The sequence below is a fragment of the Dromaius novaehollandiae genome, chromosome 12 (genome assembly GCF_036370855.1).
Source record: "Dromaius novaehollandiae isolate bDroNov1 chromosome 12, bDroNov1.hap1, whole genome shotgun sequence".
Classification (NCBI taxonomy): Eukaryota; Metazoa; Chordata; class Aves; order Casuariiformes; family Dromaiidae; genus Dromaius; species Dromaius novaehollandiae.
The window spans coordinates 14361395-14386524 of NC_088109.1; the positions used below are offsets into that span (position 1 = coordinate 14361395).

At 41.8% G+C, this 25130-nt stretch overlaps 2 long non-coding RNA genes across 3 annotated transcripts; both read left to right on the plus strand.

Moving 5' to 3' along the window:
- The first annotated feature begins 705 nt into the window (after window positions 1–705).
- LOC135329593 (uncharacterized) lies at window positions 706–3444 on the plus strand. Its single transcript, XR_010391155.1, has 2 exons — window positions 706–959; window positions 1750–3444. It is a non-coding gene; the product is annotated as an uncharacterized LOC135329593 (long non-coding RNA).
- Window positions 3445–5130: 1686 nt separating this feature from the next.
- LOC112979143 (uncharacterized) lies at window positions 5131–24707 on the plus strand. Of its 2 annotated transcripts, XR_010391273.1 has the most exons (7): window positions 5131–5272; window positions 5815–5938; window positions 6757–6927; window positions 14099–14239; window positions 14849–14922; window positions 21883–22026; window positions 23365–24707. It is a non-coding gene; the product is annotated as an uncharacterized LOC112979143 (long non-coding RNA). The 2 variants fall into 2 exon arrangements; XR_003258117.2 differs by having other exon boundaries at window positions 5815–6927.
- The last annotated feature ends 423 nt before the right edge of the window (window positions 24708–25130 follow it).

A 25130-nucleotide genomic window follows, 5' to 3' on the forward strand; every position in this document is an offset into this window, starting at 1 on the left:
CAATTATGTTTTTGTGACAACTAAGTTTTTTTTCTTCCAGATGTGCTTTGAACCCAGAGCTCTAACTGAAGTCAGTGATACCTATGCATGCTTTGCCTTTTTGGAAATCAGTCAAGGGAAAGATAATAGTGCATCCTCCCCATTGCATGCTGAACCTTTGTCTGCTTTTAGGTATTCCACTTTCAATAGCACGGAAACTATTTCAGTCTCACTTTACAAAGGGGACTTCAGAGCTGAAGTCACATCAACTGTTGTTAAGACTGTGGTACTTAATGGTAATTTGGTCTTGGAAGTGTGTTGAGACTTCTTAACAGTTTTGAACAGTGTGACTATGTTGGATAAACCCATTTATATTTACTAACCTAGAAATGTGTGTGGCAGAGGGCTTAATATGGTTCTCTCCTTCTGTAAAAATATCACAATGAAAAGTCCCAGATCTTGGTTAAATATGAAAATGGACATCTGAAAGAGAATACTAATGAAGGATCACCTTTTTTAAGGAAAACCAGCAAAAACAAAGTGTTGCTATTTCGTTGCAGGGGAACTAAGCTAGACAAGAGGGAGACATTCATGGGCAGAGAAAAAAAAGAAAGAAAGGAAGTGTGTCTGTTGTGTGGGGAAGGGGTAGTTTCTAAAGGCGCTCACATGCTTTTCATAAACATCCTTCTTATAGCAATGTTGGTTTTTAAACGTGGAAATCCCATCCTGCCACTATACAGCCTGATCAGCATGCAGTCAGAAATGTTCGTCATCTCGTTCCTAGGCTCTAAGGCACAGCAGTGAAGAGTAGAATCAGCTCAGGGATTACCTTTTCCTTATCTGAAAGAATGACTATGACAGATGATTTGAATATTCACTGGGCCAAACCTTGCACGGACCAGGAATTTGGAAACTCTTGAGTTTGGAATCTCCCTTCTTCCTTAGTCAACAAACATTTGGAGTCTCAGCCTGAGAAACAGGTTTGTATGAAACCATTTAGTATTGCTGTACAAAGTGCGAGTGTCACGCGTGTCTTCCTTTAACAGTGCATCCACTAAGTCAGAAAGCAGAAACACTGATGAATCATGTTTGCTTTGGCAACCTCCTACTGAGGTTCCTTCTCAAACCTCTTATCTGATCTCAGTGCCTTTTGATATATAGCTGGGATCTACCAGTGCTTCATCACACTTTTCTCTGCTCCTGGTGACATCTACTGGTAGAACAATCTCAGCTTGCACATTTGCTGCCACAGAAGGGAGTTTAGATATTCGTCAAGTTTAATTCATATACCTAAATGCAATGTGGAATTTAATGGTGAAAATGTTTCAATATTTGCTTGGGTTATTCTGTAGACAAAGGGAGGTAGATCTGTATCAGGAAGGCAGAGTTCTTCACAGTACTGAAGCTCATTTCAACTGAGTTCAGCTCTGAGAGCAGAGAAAATCATTGTAGTGGGTTTGATAGGCAGCACCTCAGCAGAACTACGGTAAGTGGAGTATTGCTATCATTGCCTAGAAGACTGTTGTTGCTGAGGTGCTCGGTTTAACTTGTTCTTCTTCCCTTATGCAGAGGATCTTCTGGTAGCAAGAGCCATGTTATCAGGGGATACTGAAAGCCAGACTCACTATGGGAATCAGAGAGGATACTTTTTGTCTATAATCTATGCTTTCCAGCTTTGACATGCCACAGCCCTTTGGTTTAGGAAATAAGGGATAAGACATACTTTTCTTTCTGCTAACAGCCCATCTTGTCTGCTTTCTTTTTGTTCAGGTTCCTGGAACTGAGAATGAACCCCCTGAAGAAGAAACACTTCAGGAGACACCAAGCAAAGAGTAAAAAGTTGTAAGTGGAGAAAGAGCCAAAAAGGAATTTTTCTAGTCCTTTTGGGAGACAGAAAATTCTGTTTGGTTAAGGTACAGACTTCACTGAAAAAAGATACTTAATGACGACATTTCTACTATTTGCTTCTACTGTCCACTGTATTAGTGATGATACATTTACTTTGGTTTGTGAATTCAGGGGCAAAATTCACTTTAATGGTTTGGATTCAGGGATATGAATTCCCTTCATGTGTCTGCAATCGGTTTGGCTTTACCCAGGATTATGTCTGTCCAGCTCTCATCCTTCCCATGTAAACTTGCACAAGGTGCTATGTGGCTCAGTTGATGTTTGTGAGGTTTTTGAGGCCTGCTGGAAGGGAAAGCACTTTTGTGCTGATATTAAAGTAATTGATTGAAGACTGATCATGAACATTATCAAAGCTCTCTATGCCTTGCTCCTGTAAGACCTGAACTTGTGGGGAATGCTCATTGACAGAAGACGAAAATCAGAACCATATTTCAAAAATGCTTTCTAAGTCTAATTCCCCCTCAGAGAGCTGAATTCAGGCCTGCTCCCTTTTTCTGAACATACATCAATATGCACACAATTTAGCACAAGAGATGGGTCATGTGACAGGTTCTTATTGATCCTTTTGTAAAAGTACTGGAAAAAGAATAGAAAAGGCTTCTAGGACAGACATAAAGGTCTTCAGTGGTATTCATCATCATAAGGACTTGGACTGGTAGGACATTCCCAATGGTGTGTGCTTTTAATGAGTTCCTGCAAGAGTCCTAAAGGATGGTAGCTGCAATAGAACACTAATAAGCACAACAGAATGGACAATGAGTAAGTTAAACCCTTTTTATTCAGAGGTAAATTAATATAGTCATGCTTTTTCAAGCTGTTGAGAACTGCAGCTAGAGACAAACCACTGAACATTGTAAGGCACACTTACATCAGCAAGAAAAGTGCTGTGGTGAAAAAATAAATCATGCAAGTCAAGAGTCAGAGTCATGGAAGACAAATTGAGATTGCCAGAAAAAACTTAATTTTTTTTTCCTATATTGGTATGTTTGGCTTTGCAGTAAACAAACGCAAAAACCCAACACAGATCTGGATTTTTGAGAACTTCCAAAAAATTGAGGTGTTAAGACATTAGGTTCTGGTTGATCCCATTTGTAATAATAATAAATAGTAATTTAGTTCTGATTCTATAAAAATACACATTACAGCTATATTCTTAGCTATTAAGCAGGGTGTTGCTATGCTTGTGGTGTCAGTTCATTATATAATAGAGGCTTAAACTTGTCATCTTTTAATTATGTCTTAGAAGATTGTATCCAGTAAGTTTATCATATCAGAAAGGATGAGTCTCAGAAAGACACAAATGCGAAAACAAATACGAGTTTTCCTCAGTGAGACAGGTACTTATTGTTGTAGCTGTAGGTGCTTTTCTGGGGAAATATTTTCACTTCCATCAATCTTTTGTAAGAGAAGGAAAAGCCCCTGATGCTCTTAGACTACAATTGTGCAATGAAAGAACGATATTACTAAATAAAACTGATCAATGATGATACAGAGAAACCCTCCTTAAACTGCTAATTTACTATGTTTTGTCTCAGAATAAAACCAAATTTGAAAGCAGTTTGAAAGCTTTGATGTTATACATCTTAAAAAGAATAATGTTTGTATATGAATTTTTTGATATCCCAAGAGCAAGTCCTACAGATTTCCTGAAATTGTCTGTACCGAGAAGAGATGATCTCCTGAGGAAATGCTAATGATAAACAGGAGAAAGTTCCTGTGATCAAGATGGACTATTTTGTTCTTGGAGAGGTATTTTCCACAGTTGTTCTCTATTCTGTATTATTTATAGGGAGTGACACATTTGTCACTATGTTCAGACTCTAATGTCCCCTAGCAGGATAAATTATGCTGTACCCCTACACAATTGTTTCTTTGAAATATGTTTACTGTTCTGTGCATGCAAGCTGGGATCACAGTGTGGTTAAAGACATCAAGAACGTCTTGTGAGCTCATTCAGCTATTCCTGCAGGCAAGGTCAACTATTTCTGTCAAGTTTGCACATGAAATGGCAGACTTAACATTCATTTTTCCCACTGTGATTTGTAAGAAAACTGAATCATCTCTTCTAAAGGTGAGCTAGAAAACTTCTATAACTAACTACACTACAGTCTGTCTACCCTGACTGTCCTCCTATCTAGAAAGGCAGAAGACCTGGGAACACAGACATTGGCTGGCATTGTGGGATGGCCAAGCTTGGATGTTTGCCTGTGTATTGGCTTGCTTGTATTCCTTCTCCTCTCCTGTTGCCACAAAGAGTTTCCTTGGTCTTCTTTCCCTTGATTTCTGCAGGTTATTCCTTGCCATCTCTTTCCATTATCTGGTATCTTCCCTGTTGCCCCCCTGCCCACAATGAATAACCTAACAGTAAAGCAGTTAGAGTGCTTTCCCAGTGTAGCTGCTCTGCTCTCCCGAGAGGATCAAGTACCAAAAACCGGGACAGGGACCTCTGGTTTTACAGCCAGAGAATTTGAGCTTTGTCTTCACTAATGCTCGTGAGTCCTGACTGACCACAGTGTAATGTTGTGGCAGCTCTGAGATCGACTCCTATAAAATGCGAATTTAAATGGGCCATAGAGATGTTAAACTTAGGATAACATATTTAAACTAAACACTGTCTTGCATTACAAGTCTCCGCAGCAGCTGCATAAGATATTATTGTTAAATATGAAGCAAAATTTAGCTGCTCTGGTCTTCACTAATTTTATGCTTCCGTCTTTTTGAGACACTTTTTATTTCACCAAATCAGATCTGCATTTTAGGAAGTCATAACAATTGACTCTGCATTTCTAGGGGCCGTGCTATGTTTTTGCTGAAAGCCTAAGCATTTGGCCAACGATTTACATGTAATGTTGTTCACCAGCCGGAAGGTGGAGTACAGGCTATGCTGTTTTAAACCCTTTTCTAAACTTCATATGTTGGCATGCTAATGGTTGCAGAGTCCTGATGTTGAACACTAATCTTGAAGCTTATTAGATTCAGTGAAGATAAAGCAGCAGCACATCACAGGTTAAAGTTTCAAAAGAAAGGTACTAGAAGATTTAAGGAGTTCTTAAGATCACACTCAAAACTGAAGCTAGTAGGCCAGGAGGTCTCCTGCGCTGCTGGCAAAGAGCTACGCACCCGGCTGTCAGAGATAAGAAACAGGGGAAAATAAAAAGTCATGAGAGCAGATAACTGAGCAGAGGCCCATGTGACATGGCTTTATCAGCCACTATTTCTGAAACTGTTTGGGGAAGTAATTAACTGGGGACACTAGGCTGTACAGACTTTAGCATGACATGTATGTGTTTTTTGCTTTTCTATGTTAACAGTAAGAACCAAGAAAAATCCAATACAAAATGTGAGCTTGAATATAAAATGAAACTTAGAACTTGTTTGCAGTCAGGTAAGTTAAGATAAAAGCCATGGAATTCCTTTAATAGAGTCAGTAATTTATTTTGCTGTAATTGTGAGCAGAATTATCTCCAGTCTCTGGACAAGCCTTGGAAGGATCAGTCTGTGCTTCATGGTATATAGAAATCGCAGCAGTACTTGGCAATAGCTTGCAGGAAGTTCCAGTTCTAGGCTGATAAACAGATGATCATGACATAATAAAACTTAGAACAATATTAATTTGTTCCTACCATAAGTTGGTGTCTAGCTTCAGTGCAGTCGGTGTACACCTCTGTTCAGGAGCACATAGTAAAAGCGGCATTTGGATTTTGAAAAATTCCATGACTGCCCAGCAATTTCTTCTCTGGGACAGTATTGATATTAGTTTATTAAGTATGCCACTGGGTTAGCATATTTATCCACTCCAAATTAACTGCAATTATTTTGTAGTTCATAAAAGTGTATCCTCTGGGTGTACTCATCAAAATACTTGCCTGTGTTTGCATACATCATTAGCATCATGTCCTAAGTAACAATGGACTTGCTTTTTTCTAGGCCCTGAGAGAAAGTAACTGTAGAGTCAAAGGCCTTTCACTAGCTATATCCTAGCTTCAGCTCCTAAGAAATCCAGCTATATTGCATGCTGCATCTGAGCTGTTCTCAACTAGTGGAATGAAAGGTAATAACTAGATTGCTGCAATAGCCAAGGTGTTTATTAATCTAAGACACTGTGAAAAAGCCTTCCACTCTGCCTTAATCCCCCACACCCAAGAATATATAGATATGTTGTACATTTCATCTTAAAACTTGCCAATAATTTACAGAAAACTTTGGCTTGTCAGAATTAGGCAAAAATTATTAAAAAATATTAAAAACTCCTTTGTATTACTCATGTCCTAGAAACTGTCACCTTCCTTTGCCCCCACTCCCCCACCCCCGCACATTTTCCACTTGAAGAGAATTAATATCTCATTTTCTGTCACCAGTGCAGTGATGCTAGTCCTGACACTGCTGCTGGTGCTATAAAAGCAGGTCAGTCTCTCTCAGGTTTGAGCGCCTAGTCTTTGGGAAGAGTAAGTAAAAGCACTCCTCTAAGTCTAGGTAAGGTCCTTCCTTCTCATTTCACTTCTAATTAGAATTGCTACCATCTCTCTTTCTTTTGTGAGGGCTGCAAATCCAGTTGGGGATCTGGCAAGCTGATCTCTGACAATATCAAATGCTCTAAGAACTCTTAATCGAAGGCAGTCCATGAAAGCACCCCGGGGAGTGCTTTATTCTCTGTGTTTAAAAGGACATGAAAGTACAATAGTTCTCTTTATACTTGTACAAAGCAGCCAATTGATCTTGTCAGTTTAATAAATAATACAATTGCTTCCATCAGACACTGTTAATATAGTCCTGTCTGGACTAATATTGTACAGAATTGTACAAGTATAGAAATGCTACCTACCTGTATCTGCCCTGGATTAACCACCTCTCCCACTTTATCACCTAAAGGCAAAGCTTCCAGTAATAGTCCCTGGAGGGCATCAGGTCCCCAGATCATCTCTTTCTTCATTTTAACATATGTTCTTGGAAGACACAAACTAATTTCCTGATGCATCTGTTGTCTGGCTGGTTCCATTTGTACAGATATAAAGAAGCTCAAGAATGCAAAATAGGCAGCAGGTTTGTGTTTTGTGTTTTGGGTTTTTTTGGGGGGGGGGTTATCATTCACTGTCTATATGATCTCAAGATGCAAAATTTGGATCATGCTTTTCAAATGCTGCAAAGGTTCAGGAAGCTTGGGTGCAACTTCTCACTTGGAGCATTATAAAGACGAAGACCAGTCATTAGCAAAACTGATACCAGCTTTTGGATTCAAGAAGCCCACAACTCATGGATTTGGGATATTTCTGGTTTGGTGCCAGCCTAACGAAATCACGTTCTTATGGGGATTCCCCACTCAGCATTTTAAGCCTGCTTTTTAGGTGAGCATTGGGTGGGACACAAAGACACCAGCGTTAATTCAGAAAATGCCTGTAATGTTAGTAGAGGAAAATTTAAAAAATTTCATTCTCTGGCCTTTGGAGTTCTGTCCTTTTTTTTTCTCCTTTCTCTGCCACGGTAGAAAGTGGTTCTACGTTCTGAAGCTGAGGAATGTGATAAACAGGCAAGAGGAGACGTATTTATCATTGGGAATATGTTTCCAGGGTTTTCATGATGAGAGTTTTATGCTTTGAGAACGATTTGTTTTACAACAGGTGTAGATTTTTACATTTTATATGTATGTGTGTTTATATGCACACACATGTGTGCGTGAGTACACATGACTGGACATGCCTCTCTGTAGCCATGCTTTGCTGCTAGGTCTGTTGAAGAAGATATTGTGGTGAATGAAGAGCTGATTGACCCTTTTCTTTGTGTTTTCAAAAAAATACTTCTGATTTAAATGGTTCTTTGTTAGTTCTGGAATCAGTCATTCAACTGTTATTAAGATTTTGTTTACAATAAGCTGAGTGAACAACGCAATGACCAGTGAGCAAAAAGATGTTCTTGAGCATAGCAGTTTCCAAAGTGGAAGTCGTGCTAAAAGGTTTTGTTTCAAGAGTACTGGACTCCAATCCCTACTCTGCCACAGTCTTTCTAATATGACTCTGGGCAAGTTATTTAGATTCCCTATACCTTGTTTTCCTTTTCTTTAAAAGGTGGGTAGTAACAATGTCACAACTTGAAGGGATATTATTATGAGGATAAATGCAATAAATACTTTATTTACTTTGAGCTGCTAAGATACTTCAGGTACTGGGACTGTATGTGAAGCCAAGAGATTTTGTATTTAAGCAGGGAGACACTCTGGTTGAACAGCGAGGTCCTACAGCATCAAAAGTCAACAGATCTGAGATTCTTTTGGATCAGTGAAGAAAGCAATTTCCAGGAATTGAACGTTTCATCCCCAAAGCCTTTTTCCCTGGATCCCTGTGTGATCACTCTATGCTGGCAAGAATATTGCTTTTGAACTGTTGCTGCAATGCTTGCAGAAAAAAACATTCTTACTGCTGCCCTCCTCCTTAAAGATGAACTCCAATGCTTTTTATTTTAAATTCAAAAGGTAATTGAAACCAAGAATTCTTAACTAGTTTTAGATATAACTTCAGAAAGAAATATCCATCCTTTAAATAATAAAACACTTGTGTTGAAAATCAGTTTTTACTGCCACACTCATTCTGAACTGAGGATACTGTGTTTGAAAGGTGAGACCCAATAATGTTATTGAAGTCACAATCAGTATTTGAAAGGCAGCTCTGTGTGCTTCTTTGAGTGTTATTGATGCTTTCAGCCATGGCATGAAAGACCTAGAACTCTGATCTCGGGTTTTGGCAAGTCAAGTCATTCGATTCAATTCCTGAACTGTGCAGCTGTGAAGCTTTACAGTTTTTGATGTTTAAAAAGGTAGGGATTATTTCTGTTCTCTGTGACTTGTGAAAAATTGCTGCATCTGTTAGCAAAGCCAGGAAGAAACCTGTCTGTCAGATGTGCCTGGACTGTTACTGATACCCGCACAAATGCCAGCCAGATGCGTAACATCTACTCAGGTATCTCTGAGATCAAAGCTCTCTCTGATGCTCTCTTGCCCTTTGAACATCATTTAATTGGCCATGAGATCACGTTTTAGAACCTGGGACTGGGCTTTGCCTTCTCCGGTCACTGGGTGAATCCAATTTAGGTCTGTAGGAAACTGGTCTGTGTTCTCAGTCTACTTGCTAGTGGAAAGAGGTCTTAATTGTTGTTGCTATTGCTCTGGTCCTTTCACCTGCTGAGAGTCTTGGTATAGACACTGAGTTTGCAATCCTTGCTTTTTCTTAAAAAGGATTTCTGCAGATTTGGATGAAACCCATTAGTGTGGACTGTTCAATGGGAATGCCCCAGGCGTCTTCTGCAGAGAAGGCTCAGGGCAGATCAGGCCAACCTTCCTGATCTTATAAGGCATGTGTCAAACTGTTCAAACACCCGATTCCCTGGGGAGCAGAGAAACATTTAAAAGTGTTGGGTGATGGATATTCTCTGGGTATCCTACTGCTGGGCTGGGCATGAAGCTCGGTTTCAGTATGCTCTGACAAAGCTGGCCTCAGCAGCCACTCCTAGCTCACCTCCCCCTGCAGCTGGAGATGGAAGTTGCCTAATAGCCCTTTGCCAACCAACCTTGTGGCAGCTCTGGCACAGAAGCCCCATTCGAACTGATAGAGGCATGGACTGGTCACTGACTCGACCAGGTGCCCCTCTCTGCTGGCACTGATGCCAGCTGGGCAAGAGCCAACTCCAGCCCAGAACCTAAATAGCCTCCTGAGCCGTAGCACTGAGCCCAGACTAATAGGAGGGTCCTCAGTTTGGCGTTCAGGGCCATGCTAATGCAGCGGACTCGCATCCACTCCAACTTGGAGGATGGGCACAACTGGTGTGTGGCTGTCAGTTAAACCCAAGAGTTAACTTTTCATCTCCAGCATTGTAAAACTGACACATTCTGTGAGCTCATGTTCAAGGACTTCTCTGCAGGGGATTTCAGTATTGGCTCTTTATTTTCATTAGAAAGGGAAGCCATTTGTTTTAGCTGTCTGCCAAAGTAAGTGGAGAATTAGAGCACCAGGATGTGAACCCCAGCCCTCTTCTGCAATCGGAACAGGCTCTTCCCCCTACACTAAATAATACAGCATTACAAGCATTTCTGTGTTAGATGTGTGCTGCGCAGCATTCTTGCTGCAAAGATAGCAAAGCCTAACTGTTGTTTGCTGTAGCAGGGGAGAAATACAGTGTGGATTTTGCTTGTGGAATAAGGCAGAGCACTGACTCTGGTTGTGTTTCAACTGTCCTGTTAAAGCTTGCAGAGGAAAAGGATCTGGCATTGCGGAAAGGAACACACCAGGTACTCTGTGCAGGAAAAATCGTGTACCTGCATGCTAACCACACATAACGGACTGTCTGCTGCTAATCAAAGCACTGTTGTGCATTGTTACTGAATAGCTCTCTGTGAGTAAGGACAAAGATGCTGTTCTTAATGCATTTATTGACTATATGGTGCAAAAAGCTTTTTAGATCTGAAAACCAGGTCTCCTCCATGGTGATCTCATAGTCTGGACATATGTAGCCTGGACACGTGGCAGGGAGATGGAGGTGGTCAGAGCAACCTGAATTGACACTGAATGTGCCAATACATTCAAATGTGTGACACAGAACACACCATATTTTTGGGAGCATTCTGCAAGTTATGGGTCTGAGGATGGGACATGGACAGATAGGCACTATGGAAGGGAGAAAGCAAAGTCATCCAGCAGGATGCCACTTCTGAGCAGAGGACTCTGCTGAGTTTCAGTTTGGCAGTAAGCTGCACACCTGCCATTTCCAGACAAATCTAAAGGCATTGAGGATATCAGTGCCCTGCAAGGTTAAACTCCTTGATTCCAATCTCTTTAGCTAGAAAGCATGTTGTTTTATCTAATGCCTGTCTCTCTGTTTTAGGCTGTGGTGCCTGCTGAGAAAAGGTATGCATAATGAAATGATTAAATCATGCATTTTCAAATAATCAAAGTCATGCTGTTTCAGATATGCAGAATTCTGTTCCTCTTATGAGACATCTAGCCAGATTCATAATTTCTTTTGGATTTTAAATTTCTTAGAAGGACTCTGAATAAAAAAGAGAATCTGGTTAAGGCCAGTTCTGCTCTCCTGTATGCCCAGGGCCAGATATGATCACATTCATATTCTTCTTGTGTTGCTGCAGACAGAAAATAACTTTGCAGTCTGATTTTATGCTCTAAAGAAAATCATTCACACTGTGACAGCACTTCAAAATATTTCAATCCTTATTCTGTATATGCTGCTGGCTATGACTGCAGTGCAGAAAAAACGCTTCACTGAATCAGTAATTATGGGAGGGGGTAAAGTCTCCAAATCATTCTTTTCCATCTTGATTTTGCAACTGATCCCTCCTCCTTGCTCTGTCTCCAGTCTGAAATGTTTCCCTCGTAACTCTGCACTACTTCAACCTTTGGCATCCCTGATACACTTAGTTAAGCATGTGCCAAGCAACTATTGTGTGCAATAAGGTCAGATGGAGCTATGTAAGCTGTTGTTCATAGGGTTCACCTCCTCGTCTTGGGAAATCTCCCTGAGGAACTGTCCTTTGGGGCAGAGGTGCTGGTAGGAAGTGGCTCATCTGCTCTCCAAACAGGTATGGAGATTGCCTGTTTCTTAGGGGCAGTGGGAGCAAGGTGGATCTCCTCGCACCTCAATGCTGCTGAACTGCAACCAGACCTCTCTATAGCGTTAGGGTGATGGCCAGGCAGGGATGTGTGATCTGACACCTGTGGGGTATGAAGAAATGCAAAGAGAAGGAACAAAGGGCATATGCAGTGAAAAAAGTGGATCAGAAAGACCCTTATCTTTGTCAGAGTTCAGAGATTCCCACCCATCCACCAAGGTGAGTTCCCTTCTTAAAAGGATTCTGTCAAGCCTGATTGGCCTCAACTGGAAACTGCTGGATTTGTCTTGGGTGATAGGTACCTATCTGCATGACTTTGCTGTTTGGTGTCTATCTCAGGAGCATGCATGTGAGTTGCTGAAACAAACAGGAATCACATTATGGAGGAGGGCTTAGAGCTCCCAAGGTCATTGAAATGACAGAGGACTGATTGAGGGTAATATGCTTATTGTAATGAAGGGATTGTATGTACAGGGGAGGTGACACAGCAAATACAACAGAGCAGCATCACGAGACACTCTTCAACGTTGATTTCTGCAGATCTGAAATACAGCCTCAGGGAGAAGAACAGTAAATGAGTCCTTCCCTCCTCCAAAGTGCTAGGCTTAGGAAATTGTGTAACAATTGCAGTCTACCTAGGAAGACAGAAATTTAATTGAATAGCAAAATATCAGATCTGTATTTCAAGCAGGAATTAGCTTTTTGGGCCAAGCAGAAGCATTTAATTTTGACAAAAGGAGTTGTAAGAACTCAGCTGTTTTACCATAATGGAAACTGTCACAACTAGTCTCATTTTTATTAGGGAAGTGTTGCTCCAAGAGACTTCAGTTCCGCATGTGCAGTTCACCATCTTGAAGCAAAAACATCTCAGAACAAATGACACGCGCTAAGATTTTCAGTTTCAAAGGGCTGTGCTTCTGCACTGCACATGAAAAGGCTAGTGACCATATGGCTGCCCTGCTGGGATGCAGGGGGCAGTCTGTGACGACCCTTATTCTGAAGATCAGATGTTGAAGACAATGCAGTGATAAGAGAAAACATTACTCCAGCAGAAAGCCTTAATCAGGGCATTGAAAATGGTAAACTTGAGTAGCTATAAGCAGACAGCAGATGGAGATGGAAGAAAAGGAAATTATCAAAGTCTACATTAAGACAGAGACAGCTTAGATGACTGCTTTCATTTAAACTCATCTTGTAAAATAAACTTACTAGTTTTACTCTAGATCTGGATTTTCTCAGTTGACAAAGTAAAAAAAAAAGCCTAGCAGCAATGCAGAACAAACTCAGCATTCAAAAAGCAGAGAGTAATTTCTTCTCTCCACATGAGCAAAGCTGAATGGTTATGCTGGTCGCCTTCAACTTTAAAATGCTGCTGCAGAACAGGGAGCTTGATGCTGTCCTCTTTTGCCCTACCCAGTGTGACTGTCTGGGACAGGATGTGAGGCTGCCATGGAGAAAACCTGCCTAAAGATGAGAGCTTGATGGCTCTTCTCAGACCTGTCACACCTCTCATGTTGAGCATAAACCTCTCCCAACTGGCTTTTGTCCTGCAGTTCCTGGAGACAAAGCCTGTATCCCATGCTCTCTCCTAATCTGTCAAGAAGCATGCAAGACGCAGATGTCTGTGATCCACCTGCCAGTTTCATCCAGCACTTGGAGCTGCGGAGTAGGAGAAATGCTCCTGCACTGGAGAGGAGGATTTCACCCAGCTGAGAAGGGTGTCGGGAGAAACTCTGTGGAAAGGTATGCACCCAGCTGCAGCCTTGTCTCACAGTGCCTCCACTATCTCGTGACCTGGTGTACCATGTTTCCTGTGTCCCATCACATGTCCTGTTTCCTGCTGCATGCTTGCAAGAGAAGAGCATGGAGTGAGTGATCTGAACTCAAGACTTTCACCCCTTGGTGGGCACGTGCATGGTGCATTTGGAGTAACCAGCATGCAGTAGATGTAAAGTTAATGCTACCAGTGCCTGTTCCCCATGTTACACCTCATCCTTGCAGAGTTCTGCCTCTTTCGTTTGGCTGCTGTACCTCTTACTTAAACCCCAAACTTTGACTAGCAGCCGAGAGACACAGAAGAGCTGTGTGTGGTTTAGAGACTTCAGTGCAATTTATTTCAAAAGTGTCCATTATTAAAAGGTGTAAAGCCTTCAGCAGTCAAGAGTAGAATGACTTTGTGTTAATAACAAATTATGCCAGTCCATATTGATTTTTCTGTCTGAGTAATTCCCAGATCAAATGTGCTCCTTTTAGAAGTCAAAAGGTGATTTTTCTAACTGCTGTCACTCCAAACTCTGAAGAGCTAAAACCCGCATTTTTTTCTCCATCACTACAGCAAATAAAAACCTCATAGTGAAGATGCACCTTATCATTTTGTTGCTGATCCATAAAGCTTACTTTTTAATAAAGCTTCCCAGCTCCATCAGCCAGGCATTGCTATCAAGAGTAATTGCACGTTAAAGAACTAGTGCTGTGCAGTATTTATCCTCCGAAGTATCCCAAGTGCTCTGATATATCTTGCTCCATGCTCTCACTGTCTGACCCACAAATGCAAACAGTTTCCAGAGTGACAGGAGTGCATAATGTCTATACTCTTCTCACCAGGTTTGCTCCGCTTGAATCAGACAGCAACAGACTTGTGTATACAATATTGACAAGAAACACAGAGCAGCTGGGCTCTACCCCTGAGAACAGTGGAGCTGCAGATGAAAACATCTGAACCCTTCAGAAAAGGCTTTGGATGAGGTGAGCCTGCTGTTGAATTGCTACCTGCACTATTTACATGTTATTAGGCATTTGAATTTAATTCCATATCTTCCTTCTCAAAGCCTGCCAAGCATATCTGGTTTCTGCCAAGTAATTAGTAGCTGACTTTGTTTATTTGAGAACTGCTGGCAAAGCTGATCGGCAATGCTTTCACTTCTGTTCGGAGGTACAGGTTGAGGGAGACCAGGAGTGGGCCTCACGACAAACTTGCAGTCACGTTGCCTCAAGTAACATTGTACGGCCAGGATGACAGATTTTAGGAAATCAATGAATTTAACATTTATTCATGAGTGAGGCACACTGGGAGGATTCTTAATATCTTTTTCAGTAACAAAAGAAAATACCGGCATTCCAAAATACAGACAAAATAGCAAATACCAAAGGGACATCCTTTGGAAAGAGAGAGGAAATCAAGTTGATTTGACTCCAGAAATAAAAATTGAATACTTTGAATATTTCTTTGTGCATCTGATATAATCTTTTTTATTTTTCCAAACACAAATTACTCTTCAATTCTCTTGTTTTTAAAGGTAATATCTCAGTGCCTTGCTGGTGAAGGCAAGTAATTTGTGCTGACTTTCCTCTTAGGACTTTCCTGCGGGGAAAAAATTTATCAATGGAGAGATGATGGCGACCAGACCTGGACAAAAAGCTCTAATAAGGTACAACACGTTGCCTTACCCTACGTCAGAGTGCATTTCAAGACAGACTGTTAGGAGCATGAATGTGGTTTTGTATTTTATCTGACTTTAGCCTTTCAAGTTCCTGTACTGAAGCAGCAGAACAGACCTCTGGGATTCCCAAGCTGGTGTCAACAGCACTGTTATCGATTGGATTTGAGTTCCTGGTCCCCCCGAGTCGAGTCATCCTGAAACCCTTCAGTGGGAGGGGAACTCATTTTGAGGGATTCCTCTGTAAGAAGTATAAGGCGGGGTAACAGAATACTATGCTTTTTTGTGTGACAAAAGCCTTCATGTCCCCTCAAGTTTCCTTCTAGTCTTCTCCTATTCCAGATTTCCCAGTCTTTCTGTACCAGCATCTCTGTCGAGTTTTGCTTTAAAAAAGAACATGAAACCCAGCTGCTTCTGCTGCGGGCCCCAGCACAGCTCCTCTCCAGTGAGCAATGCGTGAGCTGGTGGGAGGAGGTGCTGTGGACCATGTTTCCACGAGAGCGTGCATCCTGTGGCAACCCCCCCTCTACTGTACAGCAGAGCATGCAGAGGAGAGAAAAGTCCCCTCCAGGCTGAACAGGGAGGGATCCTGCCTCCTGTTGCAGTGGGAAGTAGATCACCCTGCAAAGTGATGGCAGAGTGGCTGTGTTGGGAGATGGTTTAGAGCAATGGGTTTGTTACATGGGATCAGGGCGTGGAGACACATTAACTGGGAGAGGAAAGTCATCTGCTTCACAGCCACATCCTGGGGAACCAGGGGTGTTTTCAACCCATTTTTTTTCTGATTCTTGTCAATGTGAGAGAAGTCCAAGTTAAAAGGTTAGATTTGAATACCAGACATCCTACATCTGCAGGAAAGCAGGGCACTGCTTGGTTATTTCCCCTGTCTCTGCTATGCACGCTTTGCCCTTTGTATTCAAACACAGAAGTGGATCTTGCTTAGACAAATTATGTCCCTGCTGCTTTTCTTTTACAGTCTCCCATAGCAAGGTCCCAAAAGTTATTTAATAACAATGGATGTTATCATGTCTTCCCACAATAACTCTAAATATCACAGGAAACGTTGCCAAATAAACAATGTAATTATTGCAAAGATGAAAACCAGCACTCCTGAAAGCACATAGTGAGTTGTCCTTTGTCTTGTCATACAAATTATTTCTATTATTTTCTTGAGTGCTTTGTTTTGTCTCCCTTTGCTTTTCAAGCTGCCTCTTATTTTTCCTCATCTCTTGTGATAATGTGCAAGAAACTTGTGTCTCCAGGCACAGAAATATAAAGCGTAGTCATTCTGAGTTGCCACTGGAATGTAGGTCCGCCCAGTTAATTTTTTCCCATTGTACTGGGTGGAGTGGTTCCATAGATACTCTCGTATACACACCCTTTCTTTTTTGGTACTGTTAATTATTTTAAGCTACTCTTCAGGTTGGTGGCGTAGCATATTACTACGGAAAATGGTTAGTTTCTCTCCTTCTGTGGTGACTAGTAAGCTATGAAAGGCCTTTTTAGCTTGATTTATTCTGACTTCTACGGTGTCCTGCTGATTTATCTATTATGGTCTAAAATAAGGCCAATTAAACCCAACAGTTAAACCAGACAGGCTGGCATGCATTTTCCTATCAAAAGGTATTTTTGAAACAAAAAGACATGCTTTAAGTCAGTAAGTGGTACCTTTTGCTTTGAACTAAGGACGGCACCACACAATTATCGTTGACTCTGTTGTCACAGGCACATCACATTATCACTCTGCTTTGCTTTGTTATTACGTTCAATCAAAGTAGTGAAATATAAAGGAGAATGCTATTCTGTCAAGTGCTCCAAGGATGGGACTGCTGAATGCTGTATTTTAATAACCTGTCTTGTTCACATGAGCAGAGCCAGCAGCAGCCAAAGCAGAGAGCAGTTGTTGGCCAACCAAAACACAGCTGCTATATCTCATTTTGAAGTCTACCAGCCTTTCTGCTGTCCCTTTTTAGAGATTAAGCTTAATCTTCTGTATGTGAGGCTTATGTCACCTTATTCAAGAACAGTTTCACTGACAGTCTTCAAGTTTTTTCCTCTTTACCTCATCCTTTGTGGTTTTGGCATAGAAATAGTTTTAGTAGAAATGTACCCAGGCAAAAAGCAAAACTGTATGAAGCTTGTGTGGTTCTGTCACACACCCAGCATTCAGTCCAAGGCCCTGCAAATGTCCCTGGAATTCACAGACTTTTTGAGAAAATATAGGCTGATATTTTGGTATTTTATCAAAACCAGGTGAAATGACGATTTTGTGTGGTTTACCACATGGACATGCACAAAATAGAAGCTGCGCTCTAAACTAAGTTTTACTTTGAGCATTTAGCTTTCTTTGAAATCCAAACAAAATTAAAGTGTGGGAGGGGAGGCAGTTCTTTAATCTGTATGGATCAAAATTTCATAAAATACTGAGTGAATTGCAGCAAACTGAAGCAGCTGAGTCTTACTAGCCTTTCTGCCTGCCTCTTTCTGTGGCCCAGTCTGTGCTGTTTGAAAGCCAAATCAGAGTTATAAGTAATGCCTCATCACTGGCAATAAACTCATCGCACTGGTTTATGCATAAGGGCTTCTGTTCCAAAGATAGCCTCTGGTATGTGGGTTACGTTTAAGTCCTGCTTTTAGAAGAGAGCTGTTCCAAGAGAAGCTGAATGTCTGTCTTCAGGTCTGTGATTTTGTAAAAGCCTAGATCTGAGCTTTTTTTACTGCTTGCATGTCACCGCACTTTTCTAATGACCACTGCTTGCTGCCTCATTTGAACAAGTTTCCTAGATTAACTAGGAAAAAGAAAAACCCTCCACCCTTGGTTCTTTTTCATTTTATAATTAGCTGCTGCTTCTCTAGAACTGCTCTTTTATCATTATTTTTAGCTCTCTCCTGGATGTGCCCAGTACCTTAAAATTAAAATGGAGCAGCTCTATATAGTTCACAATCTGAGATCCCATGCTGCAAACCCATACCCATCAGAGCAATTCCACTGGAGGGAATAGGGCTGTTTCACATCAGGTCTACTTACTTTGTGAAGTTTAGGAGGTTCTGACCTTAAGTTACATGTTTTAAAAAGTCAGCAAAATGTTCTCTGAGTCACCCTTAATAGTTTAATTACTAACGTGATGAATCTCCAAAATATAGATCCAAACATGTTTATATAACAATCAGAAAACTTTCATTCCCAAAGGGAAGGAACAGTTGTACTTTCAACATCGCTCGTGTTTTGGCCTGAAGGTGTCCCATGTGCTGTGCCAAAATGTAATAATTAAAGGGACATAGTCAACATAAAACTAAATTCACTGAAGTTCCTTACCTGTCTGTCTTGGTAATGCCAAGTAGAGTGTTCAAAATGAAGGGTTTTTAAAAATAAGTTTGCTTTGCACCACTTAAGCTCTTAAGTTTTTCTCTAGTGCTCAGTGTTAACTAAAAAATTTGACTTTTTTGGTTTCACTTCTAGTTTGCGTTCAATCACTTGCTGCTTCTGTGCTATATGCGCTCTGAATTTAAAAGACCTCTGCTTCGCCTCAGTTATATCCCCCACTGTCGGTCTTTGCTTACTCCTGTTATATGCACGCTAAAATATTGCTGGCATGAATATGGGATGAAAGTAAATGCAAAGCCAGCACCACAGATAATTGCTGATCCTTTTAAAGTGTCCAAGCCTCTCATGAGATCCTTGTTGCAGAGGCTGTTAAGCAATACAGACTAAGATTTGTCTGCTCTCTTTGCAAGCAACAAGAGCAAGCATCTGCAATTACTTTATGAAAACAACCACTGGTGAGAATTACAAATCAATACATGCAATGTGCTTGGTATATATTATTTTAATGAATCCCTGCTCCACATAGCATTTGGAGTTTCTCAACTGCCTTGTTAGATCCCTAACATCAAGGCAAGAGTACAAAGGGAGGGAACTGCCTCCCCCAGATCTGGGATCACATGGCCACATTCTCCAAATGACCTTGCAAATTTTGCTGATTTATTTTTTGGTGTTTCTCCTGGATGGCTGGCATTGCAAGTCATTCACTTGAAATCACAGGTCACTTGACAGCCAAGTGGTTGTGAGTGCATTATAAGAGTTCTGAATTTAAAAAAAAAGAGATATAAAAGCATGTAATGCTGAGTCCTTGGGCAGGCCTAACCCTCCTGTCAATCTCAGAGCTGGTCAGATAGGAAGATAGCTGCATTAGCATGCAGCTTGCACCAAGCAGACATGCCCTGTCCTGATGTTGGCACGCTTCCATGCTGGCTTACCCTTGGATTAAGAGGAGAGAATCAACTTCGACTCATCACATTTGTGCAGAGGGCTCTGACCTGCAGAGCTAGGGCACAATGCCACACTAACACAGCCATATGGCTGCTGGCTTGGAGCTGGCTTGCATCTGGTCAACTCAAAATTCAGGCAGAGGAATTTGCATCCATCTGCACTCATGGCCCATTGCAGCTCAGGGGGCAGTTTGAGGTTAAGGCTAAAACAATCCTTTTTCTAGGAACAATGCCTGAGGCAAGGCCTGTCTGATCCAGATGATTTGATGTTCTCAAGAAAAAAAGCCTTTTTACTTCAAAGGCATGGCTTTCTCCTACTTATAGGGGTTATAACAAAAAGATCTTGTGATCTCACATGGTCAATCACAGCTCAGAAGGCTGTAGAATAGTCCACTTCCTCAGTGAACTATTTGTAGCAAGTTCAGGGAGGGAGAAAACATCCAGAAACTAAAATGCCAACAGAATGTGTAGGGTCAGCTTGAGTACAGATATACTTGAGAATATCATGGCTTACTCATAAGTATTGCTCAAGCTGAAAGAGAAGATTAATGTGCAAAATCAGTTACTGCTAAGGAATCATTCATTCCTCTGTAACCACTGCAGGGAAGAGATACTTAATCAGAAGAATTAAATATGCCCATCTTGTAAGATTTAAAAGCACATTGTGAAACATACTACAAATGTTTAGATTGCATAAATGTTTGGTCGGGTCAAAAACCAGCTGAAGGCACTCTGCGTGTACCAGGCCCATCAGTCCTATGTGACTAGCAGTTAGCAGGCTTTTTAATCAGCAGACTAATGACTTCCAGAGAAACACATGTCCCCAGTGAAGATTTAGGTCTGACTGTGATTTCAACCATACATCTTCTGATGCAGTTCCTCAGAGTTTGGTGTGATTGATAGGTTGGCCTACATTAAGCAGGACTTTTAGGGAAATTAGTTATAGCCATCACATATGGGCAGCAAACTGGGAGAGGCTCCCAAGACAGACTATCACTGCTGGGGGAGGATAAAGGTTCCTTCTCCCAGGGAATGGATGCTTTGCTGTAGCTGTGTTAGCCTGTTTGAATGTTTTTTCTTTAATCTCTTTCAGGCTTGATTTGTAATTCTTCAGAGTAACTAGTTTGCTGGTTTGTCTTCTAGTGCTCAGTAATTGCTTGGCTTCTTTCCAGTTGATGTTCCCCATGCACAAAGAGCAAGTGTGCTCTTCTTTACTAGGGCTTTTATATATATTTTCCTTCCCTTAAATGAAATGAAGAGAGGGTTTGTATGCACTATATTTTGAGGGACAGGGGTCCTATGATGCCTCCAAAGTTTCAACGGTGACTTTAGAAGAGATTACAGGCAACGCAGGCCATGTTTTCTGGAGCACATGCTGCCTTTGTGGATGCGATCAAATTTGGCAGCTTAGTGTGCCATCAGTACAGCTGCTGTGGGGGCTCAGTCCCTCCGGATACACACAAACACTATGCTTGAGAAACTCTCGTTAATGGGAGGCTGGGTGGATCTGAGACCGCGCTGTTCTTGGCTGCTCTTTAAAGAACAGCATAACCGCTCCACAGATAGTGATTGTCTTTGTACTGGAAATGGCATTATTCCCTACGTCAGTCTGCAGCACCCTGAACAGGTTTGTATATAAACACCCTGACGTAATAGCCTGAGCTTGATCCGCACCAGACTCGGCCTCCTGCTGTGGCAGGCATCCTTGGGAAAGCGCTGCTTTGGGGCTTAGAGCATTCCTAGCATGGGGAGAGAGCGGAGGGCGTTTCTGCAAAATCCTGCTCTCATTATAAAGGTGCCCTCCCCAGGAGGCACAATGCCACATTTTCCTGAAATTCAGCCTGTTTCTCTGCGATACGCAGTTTCTAATGTACAAATGCACATCCAGGCAGAATGGCCTATCTGCTATAAGCCTTGCATAACTTCTGCATAATTACCTGGGTAGGTAATGCTACCTGGAGAACAGAACCACGGGGGAAGGTTGCTTGCTTAGAATTGTATGTGCGCACAAGGGAGAACCTGCTAAAATCGTAAAAACCTAGACTATATACTCCACACTCTGCTTATGATAACATAATATTTTCTGGGGTAAGTTTGAAGCGAAGTGACAGGTTTACCCTTTACTCCAGAAGCGAGTTTAAACACTCTGAGATGTGTAAGTACAAGAACTTGAACACAAGAAATTGGATAAGTAGTTAAAGGTATCTCACAGGAGATAGGTTGGCAGGAGTCTAGATGATTTAACATTAGCACCTAGAAAGTATAACAGGCTGCAAGTTAAGCATGACAGATAATTAATTTCTATCTCCTTGCATCCTACGGAAAATGATTTTCCTCCCATTTTTCTGTTTTCCGGCCCCAACTGAAAGTAACTCAGTTTTTCAATTCAGTGAAACCTTTTAGTCCTGTCTGTTTATAAAACACTTCATACCATACTGCAGCACTTCATAGTAAATGAAATTAATTCTTCTGTATACTCCTGAACTGTGAGAGATCCTCAACGAATAAAATAAATCTGCAAATGACAAGAATTTAGTTGAAGACCGAATGTTTTCCATTCTCCTAAGAGACACAGAGCTCAGTGTTCCCCTCATGTGTATATAAGCATGTAGGTTCAGCTACGTGCCTGACGTCTTCTCAGGATGTAAAAGAGCCCTGCAACTCTCTCTCCCTGTTCTTTAGAGCAAAATGTGCTGTCTTCTATAAATGTCCTGAAGACTGTGATTGCTGCTTGCCTGGCAGCTTCCAGGCAGTCACACATCTCTTCTTGTCCACGCGCAGTGTTGTGGAAGGACTCCTCACCCTCTCCAGGATCTTCTCTTGAGGGTAAGTAGAACAGCCAGAAAACCTCTCCAGGTTCATGGTACTCACATTCCCTCCCCACATGCCTCCCCTAGTGCTTCTTGTCAAAGTTTTGCCCTGTCGTATAACAATCAAAAGTTTGAGTATTTTTAAGCTTTGTGGGAGACCAAATGATAGGGGCTTCTGGGCACTGACAGTTTAGCAACCCAGTCCCTTGGATCCAGTGATTCCTTATCAGGAAAGCACTTGGGATGGGTGCTCAGTACAGGCTGAGACCATGCTGCTTCTGATGGTGGTGGGCAGGCTTGGCGCAGTGGCGTTTCTCTTTGGAAGGATCCTCCTTTACAAAGCCAAGTGCTTTTTGGAATGGATGTTTGAAGACAAGTGCTTTCAAACACCACTTGTCTTCCTTCAACATGTGACTACTGCTGCCCTAACAGGGTGCAAGGTGTGCAGGGATCCCCTCAAAACCCAGCGCTACACCCTAAAAAACATGGTATCTGCTCACCACCAGAGACTTTCCTTCGTAACACACTGAGCACATGACTCTGCTCCACCTCCTGCCTCCTAGGGTGGCAGGAGAGAGAGACTGATTTGATAAGTGAACCTGAGTATCCCACAGAGAAGGTTCTCTGGATGTGGACTAGGGACTAGGAAGTAGCACAGACCAACCTTTCAGAGTAAGTGCTGGGAATCAACTCACCTTGATGCTGTGTTTTGCTGTGTTGTTGACTCATTGCATGATCACAGGCAAGTCACTTGACCTCGATGCAAGTGCTGGCTAGAACATGCCTCTGAGGGGAAGGTGTTGTCCCATGCCTTTCTAGTAATGGCCTGTTTACTTGCTACTTTGTCCATGTTCAGTTGTTGTGTGGTTATGGCTTTAGTGTTTGGAAGAGGAAAAAGACAGTGTGGATTAAAAGTCCATGTTACAAAAACCAAATGTGCAACAGCAGGCTTAAAATGATAGAAAAGGTGTAACTGATGAAGGAATTAGTTAAATGGAAAGGAACCTGTGGCTAATGGTAGGGCACAGAGCTCCACGTTCACACCTCATCAGCACACAGACATATATGGGGCTCCTACAAAGGTTCAAGATTCATTCTATACTTGGCTGAGTTCTTTTTGCCATAAATGTTTCCTCTTCTGAATGAAGTCTTTTTGTAGTGGCATCATTAAAACCCTTTTAGAGCTTGTAAAGCATCAAGTATGCCCATACCAAAGCATAACTGGGAGGAAAAAGACACGGAAACCCCTGGCCACTGGGCTTTCCTCCTATCTGTCCTGGCTTTTTTAGAACCTCTGCTGAACATCTGACCACAGCTCTGAATTAATGTCTGCTTTCTCTTTGATTTTATATAGGACCTGTGCCTTATGGTCAACCATGAATGGACTTCGTCAGTGAGAGTGAGCATGGCTTGGGGAGACCACTGTTGCTTTGCTGAGATGCCTGCAGAAGGACATTGTTTTGGATAGGCATGTGCTTGAATAGAAGTCTGATCCTAAAAGGTGTTGCCCTGCAAGAGTGTTGATCCCAGGGAGTCTTCAGGTTCCGCATGTTTTAAGTTGCTTTGACTATTCACCTGTCTTGCTTAGGTAATAGCTATAATATTCCCCTAAAATTTGGTCCAAGATTATAAACTCAAAACCCAGGGTGCTGTCACTATACTAATCTCTTTTTACACAGCTGTCAATCCAACTTGTAGGCTGGTGCCTGCCCCATGGTGCAGCCACTGTACACTCTTTCTGTGCACCACCACTTTCCATCATTATCTCCTCTAATCCTAATACCCTACACAGTTCTGCTTACAACTTTCTACAGACCAAACCCACACCTTCCTCCTTAGTTTTCTAACACAGATAAGCCACAGCATCTGTTTACTGACCCAGTGGTACCCCCTGACATCCCTCTCCTGGCCCCTGTGTTGGAATGAGTCATAAAAATGCTGCTCATTTCATCTTTACTAGGCATTTCGAAAAGGCTTGGAAAATGAGATGCTGTCTGTCTGAGGGTGTCTCAAAATGCATAGGCTCAGTTAACTATGGATTAAAAACCACCTGGAGGGCTTTTTTTTTTTTTTTTTTGATCTGTGAAAATTTAAATTCAGCAGCCAGTGTTTCCTCTGCAACAGAGGATGAAATTACCACCTCTCGACTCCAAGCAAAAAATCTGCTTTCCCTGAATTCCTTACAGTGCTTTAGCTGTTAGTGATTAACAGTGTCTGCCTTCATTTCTACCTCTATCATCACAATACTAGATTTTGTACATGTATGATAAGTGATGCAGGTACACCACCTATTGTTAAAGTGGACTAGCACTTCCAACAATGAAAATGCATTCCAGCTGCTTATAGTTTTGCAAAATTGTAACTGTTTGGGTTGAATCTCCCCATCCAGAGTGTTTGCTTCATACTGATTAATTTGTTTTAAATTTCAGAAAAATGATTCAGCTGTTTTATGACCAAGATAAAGGAAACATACTTACTGGGTTACAGCAGAGGTTTTTCCTTCTTGTGAAAGAAATTCTGCCACCCACATGCTTTGGACTTGAAACTTGTCTTGTCTCAGATGTGTCTTCTGGTGTCAGGACTTGAAACTTGTCTTGTCTCAGATGTGTCTTCTGGTGTCAGGCCGGCCTGTGCTAAGAGTCTGTGCAAAACAACTGCTGAAATCTCAGTCTGTTTTGTTGCCTCTTGTTGTAGCCTGTTTTCCCAGGTCCTATTTTTTCTCCCACCATCTAAACCAAACAGCTCACTGCTGATCCCTCTCTCCTCTTCCTTGCCAAATCTGCTTGGGGTAAAACCAAGGTCTCGCTCTCCCTTCTCCTCCATGGGGAAGGGGTGAATCCTTACAAACTCTATCTTTGGCCCCTGAACTGGATGATACTGGTGAGACAACATCTCAGTGTTGTCAGGCACACCTTTTGTCCTCCCTAAAGCCAGTAAACATGCTGATTTTAGTTGATTGTATGAATATGAACAACTACATTTTGAACATCTCCCAGCCACTATAAACCTCGCTGGAATCAGCCACCAAAACTGAGAGCAGAGACTGCCTTTCCTTCTTTCTCAGTATCCTCCCTTACTACTAGCTTCACTGCTGTCTAAAAGTACCTTTCTGACATTTGT